Source organism: Candoia aspera, chromosome 7, assembly GCF_035149785.1.
Source record: "Candoia aspera isolate rCanAsp1 chromosome 7, rCanAsp1.hap2, whole genome shotgun sequence".
NCBI classification, from domain to species: Eukaryota; Metazoa; Chordata; class Lepidosauria; order Squamata; family Boidae; genus Candoia; species Candoia aspera.
The window spans coordinates 15,958,052-15,967,728 of NC_086159.1; the positions used below are offsets into that span (position 1 = coordinate 15,958,052).

The window sequence follows — 9,677 nt, forward strand, 5'->3', positions numbered from 1 at the left end:
CGTCATGTGGATTCAGATGGAATACTATTAATTCTACTTACATTTAAATGACCTTCCACCAATTGCAGGTGTATTTGGCAGCTCTCTCAGACCTTCAAAATCCAGTGTTGCAAATTATATACTGCATAAAAGAACACAATGGTCAAAAGTCAAAAAGGGAATGGAGGCATACAATATGCAATAGATCTCTCGGATCATGTTAAAGGCTGTATATAAAATGGATGTATTACCAAGACAAAGTGCAAATTGGCCACGTTGGTAAAACTGATGCTGCAATTCACAAAGTTCATCTCTGAATCCTACCTGAACTTTTGTCCCAAAGTCATTTTCCTTGTCAAGACAAGCAACACTATATGCAGTAAAAACAATGCACTTTAATCGACACAAATGATAATTATGGCTATGAGGAGACTGATCTGTGGGAAGATTCAGACATGCTGTAGCAACAGTCAGTCATTTTAGGCTCTTAATTCTGTACACTTATGTCATTCACACTGTAAAACATGAACACACTGAAACTACTTCAGCTGCTATTTCTAAGTTTAGTTACATATCTTGCTGGCTGCTCCCATTTCCCCCAAATCCTATGGCCTCAATTATCCAAACTCCTGATTCAGTATATTGAACATCTGTGCCAATACCTAAAGACAGATGTTATAGCATTTGCATTACTTCATCTCTATCCATGATCAATTACATGCCAACATATAGAATGAAAGCCTTATAATACAGTTAGGTAACAATTCTAGTATTGCCTGACTACATGTTACATACAGCCTATTACGTATGAATAAAGAAAAGTAAGGACATTTGATTTAGATCAGGGCACCACAAAATCATGGCAATGATTGCTAATGAACATTGAAGCAGCAAAGAAGGGCCATAAGATTTACAAATAAAACAAAGATTACATAGATACCCTTGACAAATTCAAAACTTAGATCTCAAGATAAATAAATCTTAAAGATCAATAGATGAGCAAATAAAACTGCACGCTGAAAAAAAATCCAAACAATGTCAAAAGACACAAATACAAAGTAGTTAATATCAATTTAAAGCTTTTAAAGCTGCATAAAGAGAGATCTAAAAGTAAGCAAGCTTTGTAAAACCTATCTTCTCACTTTTATGGTGTGGCAGATAAAATCACACTAACAATCCAAACTTACCTACTTTTACTGGGAAATAAGCAGCACTGATTTCAACTAACTTTACTTAATAATAAGGGGGAACTACAAATAGTCTAACTTCCAAGCAAAGAAGTCCAGATGGGTTACGGCTCCAAACTGTTAATATACTGTATGTTAGAACTGTCATGGTAAGTACTGTAGACTTCTCAGAATTCAACTGTCCTAACAAAGAGAACTTCAGGACCACAAGCAGTGTTTGTTTTTTGCATGCTTAGGCAAATAAGTTGGATAAGAATTCAAGGGGGGAAAAGAGTTGGCAGTTACTTTGGAAGAGAATACAACACATATTCTGACTGTGCATCAAATATCTACCAAAACATGCACACATAAAATTTCACTGATGGCCCAGCTGCCTTTTCCTATAAAATACTGTACCACAGTTATGAAAAAGATAAAACATCACCATAAAAAGATAACCAAACAAAAATACTTCATCTGCCTGCATTACTATATTCTGCACAAGACAGAATAATAATAATATTATTATCTCATTTTAAGCTAATTTATTAGGGAAAGGAATTTCAGTCTTCCCTTCAGGTAAATACAGTAATTGTTATACTGGTACGACTAAATGCCCTATCACCAAAACAGGGCTCTCTAAATCAAGCTTCCTAATCCATGCCCCATAATTCTGTGTTTTCATTACATTTGTGTAATTACTAAATAAAAGTACTGTTACTCACTTCACAGCAGTATTATTACTAATAACATGTGGGTTGAGTCAGTCCAAAAGTGCCACTCATTCTAAGCTGTAAACTTAACTAAGCACGCAGAAAACCACTTCCTGTACAATTATGCAGATGTTTTTGTGGCCATCTTGTTGGTTCTCTGTTCCAAGACCTCAGATACAACTTGCTCAACAGGATTGATTTCAGTGAAATACATAGAATTACCACAACTTACAGTACATGTCAAATATATTTTTCATAAGTAAAGCCAGTTAAAGCAACCCAGAAAAAAATCTCCACTATATGAAAAGAAGCAGGGCTGGAGTTTTGATGGTTTTACCTACAGTGTTTTATCTACTGAAATGAGCTCCTAGTTTTTTGAATACAGCACTGAAAGAGCTAGATACTTTTGTGTGAGAATTCTGAGATGGATGACTTTAAAGATGGTAAGTTCATACTCTATTTCAGAATAGGAAAAGGAATAAGGTCAGGACCACAGGCGTGGTTCATCACTTTTCATTTCATTCCTAATTCAACTATGTACAATCTAGGAATTAAAAAGTACTGGTAAACTTTTTTGAGGAGTAGCGATTTGCACACAGGTTTCTCAGCCTGGCAGAATAACCACTATAACACACTGGCTCGGTCTGCGGAACATGGTACATTGGGTAATACTGAATTATTCCATTTTTTGGGTTTGCAAAATACACTGAAACATAAGATAACCAAACAGGCTGGAACTGCACACTATATCATGCCACAAAAAGACAAGGTTGAAATTAATCAAATTTAGTACTTTGTGCAAATATACAGGAGAGCTTTAATTGACCGCATTAAATAAGTGAACCAGCCAGTGCCTTAACTGCAATGAATGTCCTACCCCAAGAACCCCCTATATTATTAAGGTAAAACAGAAAAAGTACAGTCACATGGTGTGCGTGCATGTATACATATGTGTATTTCAAGAAAATACTGCATATTACTTCTCACCAGTTTTTAACATGGGGTAGAACTAGATTCTCAATTTTGGGGGCCTGGGCACATGGAAACTTGATTAAGTGTTGTACCTTGGAAAGTGCCTTAATTGCAATGAATGGATGGCAAACTAAAGAGGCTAAATGGCATGTAAATTTCCAAAGGAAATGATATAAATAAAAGATGGCATCTGAGCCCCAAAATTCGCACCTATTCCTTCAGAATACATCATTGTCCTATTCCAAAATCATTCCTACAGTATTTCACAGAAGAGAAACTGATTCTCCTGTTTTGTACAAATTAACCACTCCTCTCAGAATATACAAGGAACATGTTGGAAACCCCAGTGGGAATAAAACTGCACAAATCTGATCTACAGCCTTAATATTACAAACTGATTGTAGCCTGCCCCAAGCCTTTGGAATGACAAAATCGAAATATATGATACTAAGTTAAAATAAATTACAGAGCAATGTTTCATTCAAACTTTAAGGTAGCCAAGTGAAATAAAGCAAAAGATATGGAGGCTTGGCATCTTCAAAGAAATGAACTGAAGACATTGCAGAAAGCAAAGAAACAGCTGTAATCTAGATTGGAAAAAAAAACAGAAGTATAAACATGTAAGGAAGGATGGCTGAGTCATATTTATTTGATAGGACACTTGATAGTCAGCCAATATGGAGTATTTAACAAATATCAATTTTCATCCCAATAACATTATGGCCCTTAATTTTAAAGACTGTAGCTGTACTCATTGAAATAGAAATGCCTCCTTAAAAATGAAGACAGGCACACAAAGATGCACACTATTGAGCAAATGTTCTTTAATCAACCATTCAGCAATCTAATTTGTAATGTCTATGCAATCAAAAAGTCAACAAGCTTTTTTGCGAACTTTGCCCCAATGAGGCTTCAGTATTGCTGCTGACAAGGTGTTCTGTAATATTGCTCCCTAATGATATTTTTCCATGGCTATGTATACTCATGCTATTGCTAAGTAAGATGAACAAGCAAAAGTTGTACTTTATGCAGCACTTTGTGAAAACAAGCCACAACAATCTCCAGCAAGGGAGATTTTCTTCCTTTTCCAAGTCAACTGAATGTAGGTTATTTAATAACTCTGTTAACAAAAGACACTTAAAGGAATATGTACATTTCAACTATATGATTGGATAATTGTATCAGCAGTAGAAAAAATCCTATGCCTTATCCCCAAATTATACAACCATGGAGACTGAACTGGCTTAGATCATTTAGTATTTTGCTATTTAAATATCAAGAGGTGCCATTATATCAAACAGTTCCTCATCATATTTGAATTTCTACTTCTTTTCTGGCCACCATCATTCTATAACTTGTGAGCAATCATGGCCAAGAGTGATCAGTAGCATAGGTAGAAAAGCACTGTGCTTCTAAATTAGAAGTCCAATATATGTGCACTAAAATAAAATTACTGGTAAATCCAATGACCTGGTCAGAAAATTGCCTTTTAAAACAACACTTAGTAACCAAGGAACATTATTAGTTTATTTCAGATGCTTGTATTGAACAAAGCAAAAAATAATAGGTGCAGTTGAAGCTTTTCCTATGCAGTAAAAATAAAGTGGAGGAAAAGTAGTTTTGCATTTGTCAATAAGCAATTTACTATCAGGGAAGAATTTTTTAAGGAGAAGGGAAAATCTTGTTCAACTTGTTAACACCACAGGTAGCAAGGTGTTTATTCTATGGCTCCTTTTACAGGAAAAAAGTACAGAGGTATCAATATGGCCACAGATAATTAAGACAGCCAAAAGAAATTCCCCGACATATCCTAAACTAAACAACTAATTGGATCACAAGTAGTACAAAAAGAACTTGTCATAAATTTGCAATGAAAACAGTTCACTTACTGCTTGGTACACATGTGTATTTTGGTCTAGCTTATTCATCATTAATCCTTTCTGGTATCTCATTAATTCAGTTAAAATTTTAGATTTCACATGCTGTGAGTTTCATTAAAATAATTTCTAGAAAACAATCATTTTTAACGTTTTTCATAGAGCAGGTGGTCATCCACAATATTCTACCCAAACCAATGATGCATAATTATGTGGGTTTTCCAGAAAATGTTCCAACAAAAAATAGTCTAACTGGAAAGTTTTTTGAAGAAGATACATATTCACTGCTTAGTCTGGCATTTTTCAGCTGCTGAATATATGAAATATATGGAACAGAGTATTAAACAAATGTGAAAAAAGAAGGGATACCAGTCAGTTTTACAGTGTAATATGCAAAGTGTGCCAGTGTACATCTGTCTCCCTAGAAGCTGTCTACAGTTCTTTGGGTATACATAATACCCTGGGCTAATACCCATTGTTTATAAACCAGTCTGAAGTGTTTTAGCTCAAACAAAGTAGGTAGAAATTGTTGTGATAAATACTTCACTATACAAACACAATTGCAAGGAGAAAAGATCAAAAGAGAACCAGGCTAGATCCTCTCTTTAGGTATTTCATTTTCTATGAGGATAGTTGTTTGGTCTTCTTTAAACAGAGGAATACTCAGTCATGTCCATTCTTACCTACAGTTAGACACAGTGCAATGATATATATCAGTGAGAATTATGTTTCAGAGAAGCAATAATTACTCAGCTTAATATCATAGGTAAGTGCATGACAAAACAGTCTACTACCAGCAGCAAGAAGTTGTTTCTCACCTCCTTGAAAAAAGACAGGGTGTAATTTAATGAACTGTGTAACACCTGGACATTGCTTATGATTAAAAACTTCCACAAATTAACACACACCACCTCAGATCTAGCACTATAATTGTCTTCCAGATCTTATGCATTAAAAGCCATGGGCAGAGCTGGAGAGCTCCAAATTACACCAAAGTACTGTTGGTTACAAGCTAGCAGGTTGAACATTTCTACTTTCTTTTTTATATTGGAAATGTGGGTGCATATCTAAAAACACCCATTTCTATTAAGAGCTAGTTTGGTGTGGTGGTTAAAGAACCAGGCTAGCAACCGGGAGACCCGCCTTAGGCATGAAGCCAGCTGGGTGACATTGGGCCAATCACTCTCTCTCAGCCCTCGGAAGATACCAATGGTCAACCACTTCAGAAAATGTTGCCAAAAAAGCAGCAGGGATTTGTCCAAGCAGTCACGAGTCAAGACTGACACTCCTATTATATGCTTCTGTATCCTCAGTTCCTGTCTGCCCCTTGCTCAACCTTTACCACTTTCCTTTTAGCTTTCCCAGCCTCAGAAAAAGGGGGTTACAGAGCTGATGGAGTGTATATATTAAATTTCAAATCCCATTTCCAAGAATTCCATCAGTTTCAGTGGAAATTAACATGCATCGGATTATGCTATAACTGAAGAGTTATGGAGCTGACAGACTTCCCAGCTCTGACTTACTTCCACTGAAACTCTGGTATACATAGTGATGTTGTTTGATTACAATTCCCATCTTCTTTCAGTTTTGAGTGGGTATGATGGAAATTAAATCTCACATAGTTCAGTGGGGCTTAGTGCTCCAAATGTGCAAAATTAATTGTATTGAAGGATCACCCAAGTTGAGGGTCATTATGTATGTTATCCCTCTGAAAAAAGTTGCATTTTAAATTTGGGAATAAAGATACACGATTATGGGGCCATCAAGTCATTTTTGACTCCTAGCAACCACATAGATTTTTCTCCATGATAAAGATACATAACTAATATTTATAAACATTGCACATATTGATAAGACATTTGCCTTCTTTCAGCCACAGGCAAATGACTGAATTAGCCAACTACTGATACCAAACCTAGTCCAAAACTCAGTTCACTATTACAGCAAGTAAAAACATTTAATGTTAATACTTACCAGTATTTGCTCAAGATATTTCAGTTTATTAGCCAAATCACCCCATATTGCTCTGTCTTTTGCCACTAAAGTTACCTGAAGTGTACCAAAATACCATGACAGCCCTTTACTGCAAATACAGGAACGCTTTAACCCCAAAATGTTTACAAGCTACAAATCACTAATTAAGTGGGTGCATGCAATATTGCTCCTGCTAATGTGTTGAAGCCTGCCATTTTCCCAGACAGTACTTCATCCAAGACCGTAAAGTACTTTACAAATATAACTAGTTGCTTTCCCTTCAAGGGCTGACACTTTCCCAAAAGCAGAATGAATGGTAAGGTATTTTGTCTACAGCATCACCTGCAGGAATTCATGATACATTTTATGTTTAGTATCCAATCCTTAGTGCTGTAAACCTACTAAAGGCTGTAGCCTTTATTACTCTAAAGGGAAAGTTGGAGGGCAAAGCAAACTGTTGGCTTTCAGGTTTTTATTGTTACAGCTTCAGAAGGCCAGACCTGAGCACCTACACAAACTTGCATCCCATAACGAACCTGACAGCCCCCAAGATGCTGCAGAAGTTCGCTTTTGGAAGGAAGGCAAGTTATCATCTACCGCACTTGACAATCAGCTCACACGAAATAAAAATCCCAACTACTAATCTGAAAGGGGCATCGTCAGTCTTTGTTTACTTATTACTTTGTTAAATCGCCGTTTCTCGGGTCCCCGCTCGAGTTAGAAACGCTAAGGCTAGGCAGGTGCCTGAACACCTGGATATAAGGCTCAGAGGGCAACAAGAAGTGAAACCCCAAACCGCTTCGAGCTTGTTTAAAATGTGGAACAGGATAGAAATAATAATAATAATAATAATAATAATAATAATAATAATAATAATAATAATAGCTAAAATTAAAGACACATAAAACTCTCTTATCGCAGTAGCTGCAGAGAGGGAAGGGAGAAGCTCCTCGCCAAGGACAGCAGCCGCCCAGAAGGCGAGGCACCGGCGGGGAGAGCGCAGGCAGCGCACGGACGCCAGCACCCGGCGCCGGCTGACGGCGGCGCCTCGCGGAGAGGACGCAGGGACCCTTAGAGACCCAGGCCTAATGGCCAGGGCCCGCCACCCGCCCTCGGGACCGAGCCCACAGCCCTCGCCTCCCACTGCTGTCTTACCAGCCGCTTCCTCGCTCCGCTGTCCCGGTGTCCCGACGCTGAGGGGGTCGGAGGGAGGGAGGCCCCACGGTGCCGCCGGCGCCTCCGGGAATCCCGCCCCCTCCGCCGTGGTGGCCGCCTCCACTCCGCCTCTCTGCTTTCCGTTCCCCTTTGCCCCATAGCGTCATCATCGCAAGAGGCGCTGCAAGCCAATCAGGGGCCGCCCTGGCCGCGAAGGTCGCACGCATCGGCCACGCCAGAAGAGGGAAAGGAAAAGGACGGGTCTCGCTCGTCCCAAGGCACTTTGGGCAATGTAGTAATTGGGGGCATGTGATTAGGAACAGAGGCGTGAGCCGAAGCGCTCCAAGAGAAGTGGGACGGGGATGGCTGTGGGGGTCTTAAAATATAAGTCAGAAATAGCAGCTATTCAGGTGGGTTATCTACGCCGCTGTCCCATTCAGGTAGGTAGGATTTGCTTTCTCCTGAGTAAATAAGCCTATGGTACCAACAGAAAAGAATATCTGAGGCTCAGGGTTGAACTGTGGAGTCTTTGGTGCGCTTTGAGCTTGGTTGTTTGCTTGGAGACGTTTTATTACTTGGCTAGGTCACATCATCAGTGCCAATCAGTGCCAATCAGTGATTATGTTACCTAATCAAGTAATGAAATATCTCCAAGCTCAAAGAGCACCAAACACTCCGAAAGCCTAAGGTATTTGGAATGGTAATTAAACTTAAATTGCTTCCTGATGTGTGAGTAACCCTGCCTGAAAGGGTACTCACAGGTACAGAAGTCATTATCCTCACTTTTCCTACATTAAGCTAACTCCAAGAGTTAATAAATGGGGTGCACCAAACTTCACAGAGTTGCCTGGCATGCGATTTATACCACATCCTGTTTAAAACAACAGGGAAGCTCCTTATCCAGGAGGCTTATAACTACAGTGACCATATTTTTTTTGGAAAAAATAAAGGACAAACCTGAAAAAGGGCAAATCTGAAAAAGCTTCATAAGGATAAAAAAAATGTATAATTGTTTATATCTTTACAAAGGAAAATTCAAGAGCAAAACCAAGAAAAACTTTACAAAAATGCATATTCTAATAAAAATATCTAAAAAGCCTAAAAAACTATGAAGCAGGTATTAAAAAGTATTAAGTATTAAATACTTAAAGTATTGAAAAGTATTAAGAAGCAAGTATTAAAAAGGATTGCCGCAATCAGATTGTGCATTAAGTGGTACCATTTGTGCAGTAAAAGTTAAAACGACCAAAATAAAGGACAAAGTGAGTTTTAGAAAAATAAATTTAAAGGACAGCTTTCTGAAATAAAGCACATATGATCACTGTAGTTATACCCCTCGTCTTCAGTGACAAGCAACAGAGGGACAGCTCTTAAGAACCAGCCAAGATCTGCAGGGAAAAAAAAATTCTATGACCTATTAATCAGAAACTTCAAGCCTGCCTTATGACTGTATGTGTAATTATGGGTTAAGCAAGAAGGTAGTGCTGATATGAATGACAACACAAGGCCTTTACTGTCAGTTGATTCACCCTGTTGAATACCATTGCATTATTGATGGAGAGAGAACCTGTGGATGGCCAGATGTTGAATTACAACCACAACGTCCCTCATCATTGGCCATGCTGAGCAACACTGCTGGGAGCTGTAGATCAGCCATAGCTGAAGACCACCCTCTTCTCATCCCACCTAAATGCATAGGCTTTGATTTTATTAAGTTTGTTAAGTATATAAGAACAGCTTTGGTGGCTCATAATAACACCTTTCTTGGTACAACATTTTGTTTCTCATAGTAGCTAACCTCTTGCTTCTGGGGTGCTTGAAGCAGAGATGGAGACATACAC

The 9,677-nt window shown here is 38.3% G+C and overlaps 1 protein-coding gene across 4 annotated transcripts in view; it reads right to left on the reverse strand.

Moving 5' to 3' along the window:
- ADIPOR2 (adiponectin receptor 2) overlaps positions 1-7,966 on the reverse strand; it is a 33,174-nt gene extending 25,208 nt beyond the window's left edge. For 3 of the 4 annotated variants that reach the window (XM_063309132.1, XM_063309135.1, XM_063309136.1), the window contains exons 1-2: positions 7,837-7,942; positions 42-121 (exon numbers count right to left, since the gene is read on the reverse strand). The gene's annotated coding sequence lies outside the window, so the exon portion shown is untranslated. Of the gene's footprint in view, positions 1-41; positions 122-7,836 lie in introns of all 4 variants that reach the window. The other variant, XM_063309133.1, reaches the window with a different exon arrangement.
- Positions 7,967-9,677: the final 1,711 nt, after the last annotated feature.